Source organism: Delphinapterus leucas, chromosome 20 (genome assembly GCF_059928025.1).
Source record: "Delphinapterus leucas isolate spDelLeu-1000000601 "Yukka" chromosome 20, BTC_Dleu_Yukka2, whole genome shotgun sequence".
NCBI lineage: Eukaryota > Metazoa > Chordata > Mammalia > Artiodactyla > Monodontidae > Delphinapterus > Delphinapterus leucas.
Window position 1 is genome coordinate 48,404,958 of NC_143148.1, and position 16,267 is coordinate 48,421,224.

Consider the following 16,267-nt stretch of genomic DNA (forward strand, 5'->3'; position numbering starts at 1 on the left):
TTATTCTTTTTGTTGCAATGGTAAATGGGAGTGTTTTCTTGATTTCACTTTCAGATTTTTCATCCTTAGTGTATAGGAATGCCAGAGGTTTCTGTGCATTAATTTTGTATCCTGCTACTTTACCAAATTCATTGATTAGCTCTAGTAGTTTTCTGGTAGCATCTTTAGGATTCTCTATGTATAGTATCATGTCATCTGCAAAGAGTGACAGCTTTACTTCTTCTTTTCCAATTTGGATTCCTTTTATTTCCTTTTCTTCTCTGATTGCTGTAGCTAAAACTTCCAAAACTATGTTGAATAAGAGTGGTGAGAGTGGGCAACCTTGTCTTGTTCCTGATCTTAGTGGAAATGGTTTCAGTTTTTCACCATTGAGGACGATGTTGGCTGTGGGTTTGTCATATATGGCCTTTATTATGTTGAGGAAAGTTCCCTCTATGCCTATTTTCTGCAGGGTTTTTATCATAAATGGGTGTTGAATTTTGTCAAAAGCTTTCTCTGCATCTATTGAGATGATCATATGGTTTTTCTCCTTCAATTTGTTAATATGGTGTATCACGTTGATTGATTTGCGTATATTGAAGAATAGTTGAGTATTTTTTTGCCCAAAGTACAGAATGTAGGGAAATGTTCCATGCTGAAAGACTTTATGCAGACTTTGGCTGTAAGGTGATACCTTACTCTCTGAAGGATAATCTTTGGAGAAACCCCTCGTTACATTTCGGCATATGTGGTCCTTTTGGTCTTGGTGAATTAGACTTGGCATAGCATGTCTCCAGCTTGCTGGTTGGTAGTACTTTCAGCCCTCTACAAAGTGTAATTGAATAAGCCATGCTTCAAAAGGAGTTGTTCTGAAATGAGCCACCTCTGTACTGTACAGTATCTTTTAAGGTCAAAGTTGATTTATTATGTGTGGGAGAAACTTAAATCTAGAGTCAATCCAGATGATCTGAGACAGAGGTAGGAGGAGAATGCAGGACTGAGACTCCAAGACTCCGGCCAGCTTGGTCATTTTGCCCATATTTCTCCAGTCTCTGGAGATCTTTTCATTTGTTTTCCTCTTAAATACCACGCCCCCCGCCCCCCCCCCCCCGCACTGAGAAGGTGCTTTTCCTTAGAGAAAAACTAAGAAATATTAAGACTCTTTTATCTTGATGCCTGCTTAAGTACTCCAGGAATCCTACAGGGATTTGAGGGAGCCCTTGGGATTCCAGCCTAAACCAATGAAGTACTTGGTGTACCATAAATACAAGTGAGCTTTCTGTAATATTGGTCTTTTCTCTTTAGATCATACACCCTTTTTTTTTTTTTTTTTGCGGTACGCGGGCCTCTCACTGCTGTGGCCTCTCCCGTTGCGGAGCACAAGCTCCGGACGCGCAGGCCCAGTGGCCATGGCTCACGGGCCCAGCCGCTCCGCGGCATGAGGGATCTTCCCGGACCGGGGCACGAACCCATGTCCCCTGCACCGGCAGGCAGACTCCCAACCACTAGCGCCACCAGGGAAGCCCCCATACACACTTTTATGCCCCCAGAGGCACAGCACCATCTAAGTCAGCTTTTCAAAGAAACTTTGTGGTGACACTGCCCACTACTGTGATAAGCATTATGAAGTACGACACGTATTATTAGATTTCCTCAATCCTGGTCAGAAATGGCTAAAACATTCAAAACTATTGCAGCCAGCCCTGGCGAACTCTGGTAAGTCCAAGGCCTATGCCCAGGGCTGGCTTGCAAGTTAGCTGCCTTCCATCTTAATATCTGATGAGCCCAGTCTTGTTGGCTGAGTTTAATGCATCCATTTCCTACCTCCTCTCAGCCCAGAGGCCAAATGCAATGTAAAAGGATAGTGAATCTAAGCATCTCCAGCATCTTGAGGTATAGGAATCTCCTATGAAGTGACAGACCTTTGAGAAATAGTATTGTGAGCTGTTCTGTTTTTGCTGTGACTTTGGAAAACCTTTGGATTCTTCTACTGAACACTTGTTTGAAAAAAAAAAAATCTTTTTAATGAAACAGTGGAGTCAGAAAGCAGCCGCTCCTTCTCATAATAGCATTTCTCACCAGGGGAATTTTTGGTAGCTTTTGGAGGAGGGTTTTGAGTAGGTTGTGGAAGATAAATCCCTCGGTTGAACATAACCAAAGGCTGCCATATCAGAACTCTGGTGCTTTCCGTGCTGACAGCAAGCCCTGAATTCAAAGTGCAGGACAGCAGAATAGAATAGGGAGGGCTGTGCTCAGTGAACTGTTGCAGTAGCATGACCAACGAGACTGGAGTTTCAGCATTCAAAGTCAGTTCATTAAAACACTATTGTAGTGTAAAAGGATCATGAAATGGAGGCCCTGGGTCAGAGGGCCCAAGGCCATTTACAAGAACAACATCATATTTCTGGATTAAGGGATGGCTGCAGGCCTAACGATGAGAATATAAGAGCCACGAGTGTGCCTCCTTTTTCCATATTGTGAAATGGTGGCATGGTGCTTGGCACTGACTGTGGGACTACCTCACATAGAGAGGATTCTACAGTCTGTGCTCTGAGGAATTTAGGTCTAATAAAGCACTTAGAATGACACCCAAAGTGAACAGTTCACCCAGTGTCTTTATAGGATGGTGAAAAGGGCATTTGAGATACTTAGAGTTTAGAACAAGCCAGGATTATAATACCAACATCCAAAATGCCTGTCCCCTGGGTTTCCCTGGTGGCTCAGTGGTTAAGAATCTATCTGCCTGCCAATGCAGGGGAACACGGGTTCGAGCCCTGGCCTGGGAAGATCCCACATGCTGCAGAGCAACTAACCCCATGAGCCACAGCTCCTGAGCCTGCGTGCCACAACTACTGAAGCCCGCCTGCCTGGAGCCCGTGCTCTGCAACAAGAGAATCCACTGCAGTGAGAAGGCTGCACACTGCAACGAAAAGTAGGCCCCGCTCACCGCAACTAGAGAGAGCCCGCGTGCAGCAATGAAGACCCAATGCAGCCAAAAATAAAATAAAATTTAAAAAAGCCTGTCCTCAGCCTCTCTGCCCGCCGGAAACTGAGTTTTCACTGTTTCCAACTTCAGTGACTTAAGTACTTCTTAGGTCCTCATGTCTGAGCCACGTCTTACGTAAGCTACAGACAGAGGAAAGTCTAAAAGGTTATTACAACTGTTGAGATTTGCTTTCCTTTGGAAAGTCATAGTTGTGTCCATTCCGTGTTTTCCTGGCTTTGTACTTTTCTTCAAAGCCTCTTACCAGTTCCAAGTCTCCAGAGCTCAATAAAGGGGAACAGGAAGCCAGCGTTTGATGCCTAAGAGCCAGCAATAACTAAAAGAAAAGGGCAGAAGCATGGAACTGGGAGGGGGAGTTCTGGGCCTTGAAGGTATCCAGGTCTCTAGGATTATAGATACATCCTGCAGAGATGACTTTAACCAACTTCTTCAAACAAGAAAAAAGCAGTAGGAACCTCTGTTCTGAGAGGACAAATTTCTCTTAGGTTATATAGTGGAGGCTCAACATTTTTAATTGATGGCATAATTACAAAGTATCTTTTACATAAGGAGCTCAAAACAATTAAGAAAAAAGTGATAAAAAATTATCACTTTTATAAAAGAGCAGGAATAACTTTCCTCTCTTTTCCCTGAGGGTCCCCAGGGTACATCTTGTCATGGGATCCAAGCTGGATCCTGACCTTCCTTTTCCTGTCCATTCACATTTATTAGATGAACTCTATAAAGTTTCAGTCCTGTGACTGTAAGATGGGAGGGTCACAGGGGTTTGTGCTATTTCCATTTTGGTTTCACTTGCACGTTTTAGGAAATCACATAATGGTGTGACTCTGAATAGGAGTTCTTGTCTCTTGGAATCTTTTCAAAAAATGAACTATTTCAGGCATGCAAAAGAGAGAATGTACTTACCTGCCAAGCAGATTAACAGTGGCTTGGCCAAAAAGTTCATTCGGGTTTTCCCATAACGTCTTATAACTAGAACATTGCAGATGTAATTGTATGGAGCTCGCTCAATTCCTATTTTTCTCCTTCCCTTCCCAAAAGTAACCACTGCCCTGACTCTCCTGTTGATCGTCCTGTATGTGTTCATACTTTTCACTGCCTGTTTCTATCCAAAACAGTATTTAACTTACGTAAACTTTATAATGTCTCTATCCTTTCATATCTCTGTTTATAGATATAACTCAAAATGGATTTGAGATCTGTAAATCCATTGTACTATATGCTGCTATAACACATTCATTTTTGCTGCTCTACTCTATTGTAAGAATATACCACAGATATCACCATTTATCAATCAATTAAAGTTATTTTCAGTTACTTTGAGAATGTTTTGCTGTTTCCTTGTATACTTGAGTGAGAGTTTTTCTAGAGTACATCCGTAGTCTTGAGATAGCTGGGTCACAGGCTCATATATATACCTTCAACTCTTGATTAAATATTGCCCAGTAGGTTGCCAATGTGCTTGTACCAATTTATACTCCCCAAATAGCATATTTTCACTTGTTACATGTTCTTGCCAAAACATGATATTGTCGTACTTGAATTTTTGGCAAGTTCTGGTGAGTGTAAAATGGTATATCGTTGTGATTTTTGTTATTTATATACTTGATATAATATATATTTACATATAATTAATATACTGATGTATATTTAATCATCATTCTTGTTCATGTCTTTTATCCATGTTTATATTGGATGGTTCATCCTTTTCTTACTAGTTTGTATGAATTTGTGTTTTTATTTCATTTTGTTTCCAGATATACACCTGTATATCCCAGTTTGTGGGTTATCTCTTTATTCTCCTTGCGATTTCTTACGGTTAACTTACCTTTAATATAATTGAATATTCCAGTGTTTTCCCTAATGGCTTGTGCATTTTGTGTCCTAAGAAAGATTTTTCTTTCCCTGAGGTCGTAAAGATTATTGTCTTATATTTTCTTCTAAAAGTTTTAAAATTTTGCCTTTCATATTTGAGTCCTTAATCTATGGAGAATTAAATTGTTTGAATGGAGTAAGATAAGTAAGATAATATAAGATATATTTTCCTTCTACCATATGAATAACCAGCTCTCCCAGCAGCAAGTGAAGAATGGTAAAGTCTTTTCCTACTGATTTGCAAAGCTGTCTCTATCAAGTTTCAAGATACCTCTATCGGGCTTCCCTGGTGGCGCAGTGGTTGGGAGTCCGCCTGCCTGCCGGTGCAGGGGACGTGGGTTCGTGCCCCGGCCCTGGAGGATCCCACATGACGCGGAGCGGCTAGGCCCGTGAGCCATGGCCGCTGGGCCTGCGCGTCCGGAGCCTGTGCTCCGCAACGGGAGAGGCCACGGCAGTGGGAGGCCACGGCAGTGGGAGGCCCGCATACCGGAAAAAAAAAAAAAAAAGATACCTCTATCAAAATATCAAGTTTCCTTCCAGGCATGGATTTGTTCCTGGGCTTTTTGTTCTGTCCCATTGGTCAAGTTGTCTTTCCTTGTGCTAATACTTTCTTAATTACCATAGTTTTGTCTTGCCGTGTATAAGGGCAAATCCTTTCATATTGTTATTTATTCTCTTTCAAAGCTGTGTTGTCCAAATAAAGCTTTCTAGGGACAAATAAGGGAATCCAGATAGAATCAACAAAATGAAGTACAGAGTACCAGGAACTGCTCTGTTTATAGCTGTTTTTTTGTTTTTTTTTTTGCGGGTACGCAGGCCTCTCACTGCTGTGGCCTCTTCCGTTGTGGAGCACAGGCTCCGGACGCGCAGGCTCAGCAGCCATGGCTCATGGGCCCAGCCGCTCTGCGGCACGAGGGATCCTCCCAGACCAGGGCACGAACCCGGGTCCCCTGCATCGGCAGGCGGACTCTCAACCACTGCGCCACCAGGGAAGCCCTATAGCTGTTATTCTTAATGAGGACATCTGGCAAACCGACCCTAATGGACAGTTTCACATTTTTTCCCCTACTATGTTGCACAAACAGTAACATTTCCCCATGTCTTTGTATTGCAAACAGCAGAATAAACAGTTCCGTATGTTACAGATAACAACAATAAAACAACAGAAACTGCTTAGCTATTTTTGGCGCTTTTTGCTTCCAGATAAATTTAAAAATCAGCTTTGTCAACTTCTATGGGGGAAGAACTGTTAGGATATTTACTGGAGTTTTATGTTGAGTTTAGCAATTGCCATCTTATAAAATTGGGTCTACCCGTGAACCTGATGGGAACAGACTTACAGATGTAAGAATAAAATTTTTTTACATTTTTTAAAACTTTGAAATAATTTCAGACTTACAGAAAAGTTGCAAAAAATGCAAAATAAAAACTGCACTTCTGTTAGCCAGAATCTTCAAATGTTACTAAAAAGACAAATAGTTGAATGTCCATTAAGTTCTTAACTCTGCAAAGCAGCTTAAAGTCTTAATAAATAAAACATCTCAAGTCTGAGGAATCTACATTGACCTGTTCTTAAGAATGGGAAAGCCACACGAACTTAAAGTGACATGGTGTCTGAAGGGTGGCTAGGCCTAATATGGAGATCTACTTTCTTCAGAGTTGGTCTGTATCCTTATGTGATTTGAAGTAGATCAAGTCCCAAGCTCTGCTCCCACGGTGTGTGCTGTGATCTCATCTGATGGAAGAAGGGCTTCTTGCCCTTCAATTGAGAGTCTCAGACAGCTGGAGCCTGGGTAGTTCAGGTCAAGTCTGCCTCGGTATCACCTGAGAATGTCTTCTGGAGGCTTGGCTTGACTGAGCCAGAGGTGCCTGCATAGGAGGTGCCAGCAATGAGACACCCCTTCTTGGAAGGCACTTGTGCTCACCAGTATACCACTTACGCACACGAGAAACCGCTTCTTAGGAGAGGCAGTGTGGGGTAGCGGTTAAGGTTAAGTGAGGCTTATAATAATTATATCTATCATACAGTACTATTGTATCAATTAAATGAGCTTATAGGCATATCCATATCACTCAAAACATTGCCCAACAGATAGTAAGTGATCAGTGAAAGCAACCTCTTATTATTATTTAATGTCTCTGGGTAAAGCTTAGTAATTATCTAAAGATCTTTAATCTTTTTTGTTAGATTTACCCCTGGGTACCTTATAGTTTTTTGGTTTATGCCGTAAATACTATTTAAAAAAATTTTTATAATTATTTCAGGTTTCTGGTATATTCAGCAGACTTGTTGAGCTCTTATAGGTCTAATAGTTTTAATGGAAAGCATCTACAGAGAAAACCCAAGAGAATCACGTTGGTAAATAATAACTGTTTTGTTTCTCCTTTTCTAATTCTCTTGTGTGTCACTCCTCTTTCTTACCTTAGGATTGCTGGCAATTTCCTCTGGAAAAAGTTTATTTGACTCTATAACCATGGGCATCCTTGTTTTCCTCCTATTAAAGGAAGTGCTTCTTGCATTGGAAGCATTGTGTATGTTTTCGGTGGCTAGCCTTTATTTCCTTCTATTCTTAATTTGTTAAATTAAATATCACAAATGGTTATTTTATCAAAATTTCTTTTACATTTATTCACATCGTCCTCCTTTAATTCATTACTGAGGTGAATTGTATCAATAGATTTTGTAGTGTTAAACTATCATTATATTCTTTAAATAAACCCTACTTGGTTGTGATGTGTTCTGTTTTTATACATTGCTAGATTTAATATGTTAATATTCTACTTGGGATTTCTGCATATGTTATAAAATTTCACTCATAATTTTTATACTATCTTTTTCTTGTTATTAAGATTAATGTAACCTTTTATAAGGCAGTTAGGAGTGTATGTTCATTTTTTTCTCAAAAGAGTTTGTATAAAGGTGTAGTAGAGTTCTGGCTGCAAACAGATGGCACACTCAAATTTAATTGAACAGACAGTTTACAAAGGTGTGGGCAGGATTAAAGGAACTAACAGTGGATGGTGAAGCATCTGGAGATTGGCCACAGTGGGAAGTTCTTATAACACCTAGATCTGAAGTGCATGGGGAGGGAGCCATTACCAAACATGATGAGAACTGTAACCCTGGGAGAGGTGTCCCACAGAACTGTGGACTTACATAGGAGAAAGGACCACTGCCATACCATGGCAAAGCGCAGAGAGCACCAGGTAATAAGTACCCCCAGTCTCTCTATCATTTTGTCCTCAGGTTTCTTGATTCCCATTGGCCAAATGCAACAGAAGTTTGGGAGGCAAGGAAACCGTGTCCAGACTTGTTATTCTTCTGGAGAGAAGGCTAACAGAGAGGAAAGTGGATCTGGAAGAAACAGATAAAGGCAAAGGAAATACCTGTATTTTGAATGCTTGGTGGACCTTACATGTAGAATTCTCCTGTAAAACTATCTGGACCTAGGACTTTTTTTGTTGAGTAGGCTTTTATCTAATGATTCAAGTTCTTCAGTGTTACTGGCCTGTTCAGGTTTTCTATTCTTGTGTCATATATTTCAAGACAGCCTCTGTGTCTATCTCTATATTATGTCCCCCTTTTCATTCCTAATATTATTTGTATGTTTTCTTTTTATTCTTGATAAGTCTTGCCAGACCTATTTTTTATTATTTTATTTTCAAAGGAGCATTTTTTGGTTTTGTCCATTGCCTCCCCTCTGCCTGCCACATTTCATTGCTTTATACTCTTAACTGTATTTTATCTTTTCTTCTACTTTCATTGGGCTTACTGTTTATGCTTTTCTAACTTATTAAGTGTACCCTATGCTCATTTACTTTTTAATCTCCTTTTCTAATACAGTCATTTAAGGCTCTAGATTTTTCCTTTAAGCACTTCTTTAACTGGGTCCCATGATATTTTAAAATATTTATTTATTTATTTTTTGGCTGCATTGGGGATTAGTCACGGCACACAGGATCTTTCATTGCGGTGTGCAGGCTCTTTGTTGTGGCACATGGGCTCCTCTCTAGTTGTGGCATGTGGGCTTAGTTGCCCTGCGGCATATTGGATCTTAGTTCCCTGGCCAGGGATCTAACTGGTGTCCCTTGCATTGCAGGATGGATTCTTAACCACTGGACCACTAGGGAAGTCCCTGGGTCCCATGATTTTTGATCTGTAGTGTTTCCTTTATCATTCATTTCTAGGTATTTTCTACTTTTTAGTATTTCTTTGATTCGTGAGTTATTTATAAGTATATTTTAAAATTTCCAAAAAATTTTAAGTTGACCTCTAACATGATTGCATTATAGTCAGCAGTCTCTATAATCCTGATTGGTTTTTATTGATGCTTGATTTGTGGCACACTGCATGGTCAGTTTCCATAAATATTTCATTCATGCTTGAGAAGATTGTGTTCTGATTGTTGGGTGAAATTTGATTCTGATATCCTTAGACCAAGCTTATCAGTTGTGTTGTTCAAATCTTCCTTATCTTACTAAATTTTGGTGTTCTTGATTTACCAGTTCCTGAGAGAACTATGTTAAACTCTCTCTGACTATGGCTTCGCCAACTTCACTTTATAATTTTGTCAAATTTTGCTGTGTGTAATTTGAACTTTTCTCAAGTATATAGTTGTTTAGAATTGTTTATGTCCTTCTGGAGAATTGCTTTTGTAGAGAACATCTTTATCTCTAGTAATACTTTTTCTTTGGTCTATTTTCTTTGGTGTTAATGCCAGCTTTCCTTTTGTAACTATTTGCTGGTATCTTTTCCTGTCCTTTTATTTTCAGTCCCTGTTTCCTAATGTCTTAGATGTGTCTCCTGTAAATGACAGATAGTTGGGTTTTTTTTCAACCTAATCTGAGACTTTTTTTTTTTTTTGGTGCGGTACGCGGGCCTCTCACTGTTGTGGCCTCTCCTGTTGCGGAGCACAGGCTCTGGACATGCAGGCTCAGTGGCCATGGCTCACGAGCCTATCCGCTCCGCGGCATGTGGGATCTTCCCGGACTGGGACACGAACCCGTGTCCCCTGAATCGGCAGGCGGACTCTCAACCACTGCGCCACCAGGGAAGCCCCCCTCAACCTAATCTGAGACTTTTAATTTGCAAGTGTAATCCATTTTTTTAAAAAAATATTTATTTATTTAGGCTGTGCTGGGTCTTAGTTGCAGCATGTGGGATCTTTAGTCGTGGCATGCGGGCTCTTAGTTGTGATATGCAAACTCTTAGCCGCGGCATGCGGGATCTAGTCCCCAACCAGGGATCGAACCCGGGCCCCCTGCATTGGGAGAGTGGAGTCTTACCCACTAGACCACCAGAGAAGTCCCAAATCCATTTAAAAAGTATTCTGAATACCACTATATGTTAACTTAATATCTAATTAGTATAAAATATATTATTATTTAATATCTTATTAAATATATTGTTATTTAATATGTTGTTTTGTGTTATGCACCATATGTTTGGTTTGCATTTTTCTCCTTTCCTGCCTTCTGTTAGGTAACTTGGGTTTTCTTTATCACCATCTGGAAGCTTTCAATTCTTTTAGAGGCTACTCTTAAATTTTTGGCTTGCATACTTGAAAAAAAATCTAATGTTAAATCAGTATCTCTACTCTCTTCCCAAATAAAAAAGAACCCACAGTTTGTCTTACACACTGTTGAGATTCACTATTCTTTTTTTTTTTTTTTTTTTTGTCTGCTTTGGGTCTTCGTTGCTGTGCGCGGGCTTTCTCTAGTTGTGGTGAGCGGGGGCTACTCTTCCTTGCAGTGCGTGGGCTTCTCATTGCAGTGGCTTCTCTTCTTGTGGGCTGTAGGTGCATGGACTTCAGTAGTTGCAGCATGCGGGCTCAGTAGTTGCAGCATGTGGGCCCTAGAGCGTGCAGGCTTCAATAGTTGTAGCGCATGGGCTCATTAATTGCGGTGCGCAGGCTCTAGGGCATGCAGGGTCAGTAGTTGTGGCTCATGGGCTCAGTAGTTGTGGCTCACGGGCTCTGGAGCACAAGCTCAGTAGTTGTGGCACATGTGCTTAGTTGCTCCGTGGCATGTGGGATCTTCCTGGACCAGGGTTCAAAACCGTATCCCCTGCAGTGGCAGGTGGATTCTTAACCACTGCACCACTAGGGAAGTCCAAGATTCAGTATTCTAATTCCACTTCATTTTTGTACTCTAGAATTAGTTGTTGCTGTTCTTATTTGATAAAGTCTGCTTGTTTGGAGTCACCCACCTGCTTAGCAAATTCTTTGCCTACTGTTCCTTCTTTCATCATACTTCATCCTTCTGAGTTAAATTTCCTTCTTCCAGAGGTAGGTGTTAAGTTTTTTTTCAGTGAGAATTTATTAAGCATAAACACTTTTTTTTGCTTGCAAATTAAAAAAGTGTTTTTATTTGCTGTAACTATTGAATGGTAATTTAGCTGGGTATAAAAATCTGGGTTGGCAGTTACTTTTTTCTCAGCAGTTGGACAAAGTTATTCTATTTCATTATCTTTTGGCATCTGATATTGTAATTAAGAAGTCTGATTCTCAGATCTTACAGTTAATTTGTTTTTTTCTGTTAGCTGCTTTATAATCTTTTCTTCTTCTTTTTTTAAAAAATTATTTATTTTTTATTTGGCTGCGCCAGGTCTTAGTTGCAGCATGTGGGATCTTCATTGCTGAGTGCGGGATCTTTGTTGTGGCTTGTGGGATCTTTAGTTGTGGCATGTGGGATCTTTAGTTGAGGCATGCAGAATCTTTAGTTGTGACATGCAGGCTCTTTGTTGTGGCATGAAGGATCTAGTTCCCTGACCAGGAATCTAACGCAGCCCCCTGCATTGGGAGTGTGGAATCTTAACTGCTGGACCACCAGGGAAGCCCCTATAATCTTTGCTTTGTTCATGGTATTATGCAAATTTACTGTTGTGTTGTGTGTTCAGGGTTTGATTTATTTTTATTTTTCTTGCTTACTATTTGTCCCTGAATCTGAGAGTTCATGTCTTTCAAAGAATCTGAGAAATTCTCAACCATGTATCCCTTCAAATTTTGCCTTTGTTTTATTCTCTCCCATCTTTCCTTTTGGGAATCTTAGAAGTCATGTATTGGACCTTTTTCTTCTATCCTTCATGTTTCTTAAACAGTTCCATATTTTCTAATTCTTTATTTCTGTATGCTGTACTCTTGGTAATTCCCTATCTCTACCTTTCAGTACAGTAATTCTTTCTTCACCTGTTTTTTAACCTGTTCATTGAGTTTTATGTTTCATTGAACTACATTTTAAATTCCTTGTGGGTTGTTTACTTTTTACCTTCAATTGTGTGAAAAAAATTTTAAATGAGTAAGTCACCTTACATTCATGGTTTGTTTTTCTCTTTGGGAAAGTAAGTGCGGTTGGCTAGCTGCATTCTGTTCTCTTTCTGCTCAGAAATCCCATAAAGCCCTATCACTGGCATTACACTGTGGAGCAAAGAAGCACTATGAACAGGGAAGCAGGATGCTGTAAGCCCATCATCATTTTGTTCTCTATTCCCAGAGGAAGAGCAGCTCCTGAGTCATATAGGGAAATCTTTGAGCACTGTACCTCTTGGGGGCTCACAGCTGTGGCAAGGATCTGTTTCTATGGCAACAGAAGACTTAACTCTTCCTCTGTACTCAGGGTATGCAGAGGGAAGTTCCAGGATAAACTTTTAGAGCTTTCCATTTTCCAGGGAGCCTGGATTTATTCTCTTTCTTCTGTCCTGTATAGTAGCACTATGCAGTATAGCAGCCACTGGCCACCTGTGGCTATTTAACTTACAATTAATTAAAATGTAAAACTTCCTTTGAGTCACACTAGCCATATTTCAAGTGCTCAGTAGCCACAAATTGCTAGTGACTACTGTAATTGGACAGCACAGATATAGAACATTTCCATCATTGCAGAAAGTTCTGTCGGACTGTGCTGTTCTGAAGTCTTCCATAGTATTCTCACAGTAGACAGAGAATTGGTAAATGTGTAGTTTCAGAAAATAGATCAAGTGAACCTATTGATAACCAGAAACTAGAAGGCTTTCTTTAGAGTTATCGCCATTCTGTACTGTCTATATGTGGGAAGAATTCGGAGAGGGTATTGCATTCTGAGAATGATTTACGGGATGAAATGGTAAACCCAAGCCTACTTGTCTTACCTGTAGTTTGATACCACGGGAAGAGGGTAAGTAGAGAGGTGAATGAACCTGATGTTGAATAAACTTTGGGGAACATGGAGAAAAATTACTGCATGGGTCTATTGATTTTATGCAATTGTGATTAAACTGAGAATAGGGACGATGGGTTCATGAGTGACTGGAGATAACCAGCCCAAGGTCTTATTACTTGAAATTTGACTCAGGTTGGAAATTCCTTGTAGTGAAATCATCTTTCTCCACCCCCTTAAATTGCCATTTCATTCTCCTTTGAGTTGCAGTAGAACAGTTAAAGATTCTCAAGAGAAGAAAAGAGGTACCTTTTTCCTCCAACCCCCCCTCCCCCAACATATACACACCCACACCTTCTTCAAATTTAGCAACATTTCACAGCGACTGAACTCAAGATAGACCAAAAATAAGAACAATGTGGGTCATACCAGCCTGGCCCCAACAGGTTGTGAAGAGAAGGAAGAGCCAGTGACCCCAGCCTTGTTCTTTGCCTATGACAAACAACTGCTAAAAAAAACGTACTTCACTCTTTATTATGGAGCTCTACATGGACTCAGAATCCTTCTCAACACAGTACTTGGGTCCCCAAGTCAGACTAACTAGCTGAAGTTGGCATGCGAGACTAAACCTGTTTACTGTTCTTTGTTAGGGATTTGAGGTTTGGAGTTTGCTATTCTGAGAAGGGACATTGTTCTCGTTGATTGTAGAGTACCACCATTATGAACCAAATATGGTAGTTGAGGAAGTTTTTTTTTTTTCTAATTCTATCTGGAGTATTCATGGCTCATGGTATAGAGTAGGTACCCAAATAAAAGTTGTTCATTGAAGATACACATGAAAAAGGAAGTTAATTCTAGAGGTGAAGATAAAGGTAATTTTTATGAGAAAGTATCCATTACTTATTAGTTCATCCTGGTGGAATTTGTAGGGTTGGCAAAGCTAGCTTGGAGTTGACTTTCTGGAAGAAATTAATCCAAAAGAAAAAGATGGCTTGTAAGACAACTGGGAAGGATTTAGAAGGAATTCAGAGGCAGCATTTGTAGAAGAAAAAAGAAGAAACTGTAAAAGAGAAAAATGTCCTATAGCAGGTGAAAAGTTGGAAAGGACGAACTAATAGATGCTCTGCAGAAAGAGAGAAGTTAACAGACCTTTGTGGTTTCCAGATTAGCAGTTTTTTGTTTTTCAAGCAAATCTGGAAGCATGGATTCTTCCTGGCTTTTTTTTCCTGATCACAGAAATAATCAGAATATTCATTGTAAAGATTTCAAACATTGATGTATTGATAGAAAGCAAAAATTCCCCATAATTCCTTTGGTATGTATTTCTCCAGATTTTTGCCCCCGTGGACTAGTAGATATGTTTAAAACAGTAGAAATCACATTCTGCTTATCTTGTTTCGCAACCTCTGTCTTTTATTTAATGTTTTCTTCATTGTTCCATGTCATTCCATGTGCATGTGTAGATTTTATTTTGTTTTTGTTTCTGTTGTTATCTCCAGAAATTTGTACCTGTGAGGAGGGACCTATTCAGAGCAAATTCCCCCCGCCCACCTCCCAGCCATTGTGCCTGTTTGGGTGAACTCATGATGTAATAGGTTGATGCCCAAGAAGTTTGCCCCCAAAATGCTTTCACCCTTTTACCTCTTTGGTAGAGAGACCATATCTTTCATTTGGTCACACTTCTCTGTAAGTTGTTATAAGAATGCCGCAGGGAAAGATCACATAGCCCCTCCTGTTAATTTAGTTTGTTCTCAGTAGAGCAATTAAATTATAGAATAGAAAGACCCCAGAGCTCAGCCCCAAATGCAGAGAATATTTGGTAAATATATAACACCAGGCAATAGGATTCATAGGGCCCCTGTTCTTCTCTCCTTCAGCCTCAATCCTGAGACGATCTGAGTATGTCCAACTCGTTCCAGAGTTCACTGCTTCTTCCCATTTTTACTTCTGATGGGATGATTGCTTCTGCCAATAGCTAGACTTAGAGCATAAGAAAATTTTACCTTGGATCCACAATCTGAGCCGCCCTAAAAGAAAACAACAGGTGGGAGGCAGGGGTGGAGACATTTCAAGCCAGGCCTGTACAAGGCAGCTAATCTTAGGGCTGTGCACTCAATGGGTGCTTTTGCTTCCTCGGGGTGCTTCAAACAGGCAGCATGCTGGTGGGACCTGTAACAATCCACTGGGACCCGGACAATGTCTGGGATTACATCCCACAGAGGAGTCTCTGTCAGGTGACCGGCAGGCGAATGTCTGACTCTCCTCCCTCCTCCAGTGACCTATGGAGTAAGAAAATGACCAGTAACCAAGCAGGCATCTCATTTGAACTGTAAAAGAAGTCTGGTCTGTTTCTAAATGGACATGTGAAATGTTCCTAAATAAGAAAAAGCACCCTTTCCTAAGGTGGTTTTTTCGTGTGTGTGTGTTTTGTTTTGTTTTGTTTTAAGATGTTGCTATTCCATGTGACTATCAAGGCCACCCATGTGGGCAGGAAGTAAAGGAGCTGGCACAGAACCTAGAAATTGAGTTTCGGATGAAGTTGAACCCATTATCCAACAGCAAAGTTAATGTTTGTAGAGTTCCTATGAGCTCACAGCCCTTTTGAATGGCACATGTTATTTCTCCCATGTTCCCAGAAAGTGGAGAAACTTGGAGCAGAGTGGGAAAAGTACTTGGAAGAATTCTGTAATGACTTGAGCCTGAGCCAGGCTTAATACTTGAGTCTTTGAACTCTTCCCTACTGAGACTGTTGCTTTTATAACAGTCTGTTTTTGTTGGTTATTGCAGCTTTTAAAAATAAGAAACATGCACAATCTTAAACGGTAGTATGTTATAGCAGTATTAGCAATAGCAGACATTTATTTATTGCTTACTAAGTGCCGGGCAGAGTTGTAAAAACTTCTCATATATTAACTCTTTCAATCCTCAACCTGTGGAAGTGGTTACGGTTATCATCCCCATTTAACAGATGAGAAAACTGAGCCCCAGCAGTTAGGGAACAAGCCTAATTAGGTAGAAAGTGATGTGACTCTAATACATGGTATCTCATATTGTTATTAGATTGCAGTCAGTTTGGCTATCAGAAATTAAATTATGGGAGGCTTTTTCCACCCTGTGTGCTTCCTACCAAGTACTACCAATGCCTATAGCATTCTTTGTGTTTTCATAAAATGATGGAGAAATAAAACACATTTCTTTACCATGTCAACTGTGAGAGTTGCCACCCGTGACTGCATTTTTCTGCTTTTTGTCATAACATCAGTCCTCTCAACAGGT

At 40.3% G+C, this 16,267-nt stretch overlaps 1 protein-coding gene and 1 pseudogene across 3 annotated transcripts in view; both read left to right on the plus strand.

The window, feature by feature from the left end:
- The window catches only part of ZNRF1 (zinc and ring finger 1), a 100,925-nt gene that overhangs the window by 9,831 nt on the left and 74,827 nt on the right, over window positions 1-16,267 (plus strand). The window lies entirely within an intron of this gene.
- LOC149744700 (transmembrane protein 203-like) overlaps window positions 1-16,267 on the plus strand; it is a 77,769-nt pseudogene continuing 61,502 nt past the window's right edge. The window contains exon 1 of the transcript XR_016391024.1: window positions 1-16,267. This exon is cut by the window's right edge and continues 39,112 nt beyond it. The product of XR_016391024.1 is annotated as a transmembrane protein 203-like (transcript).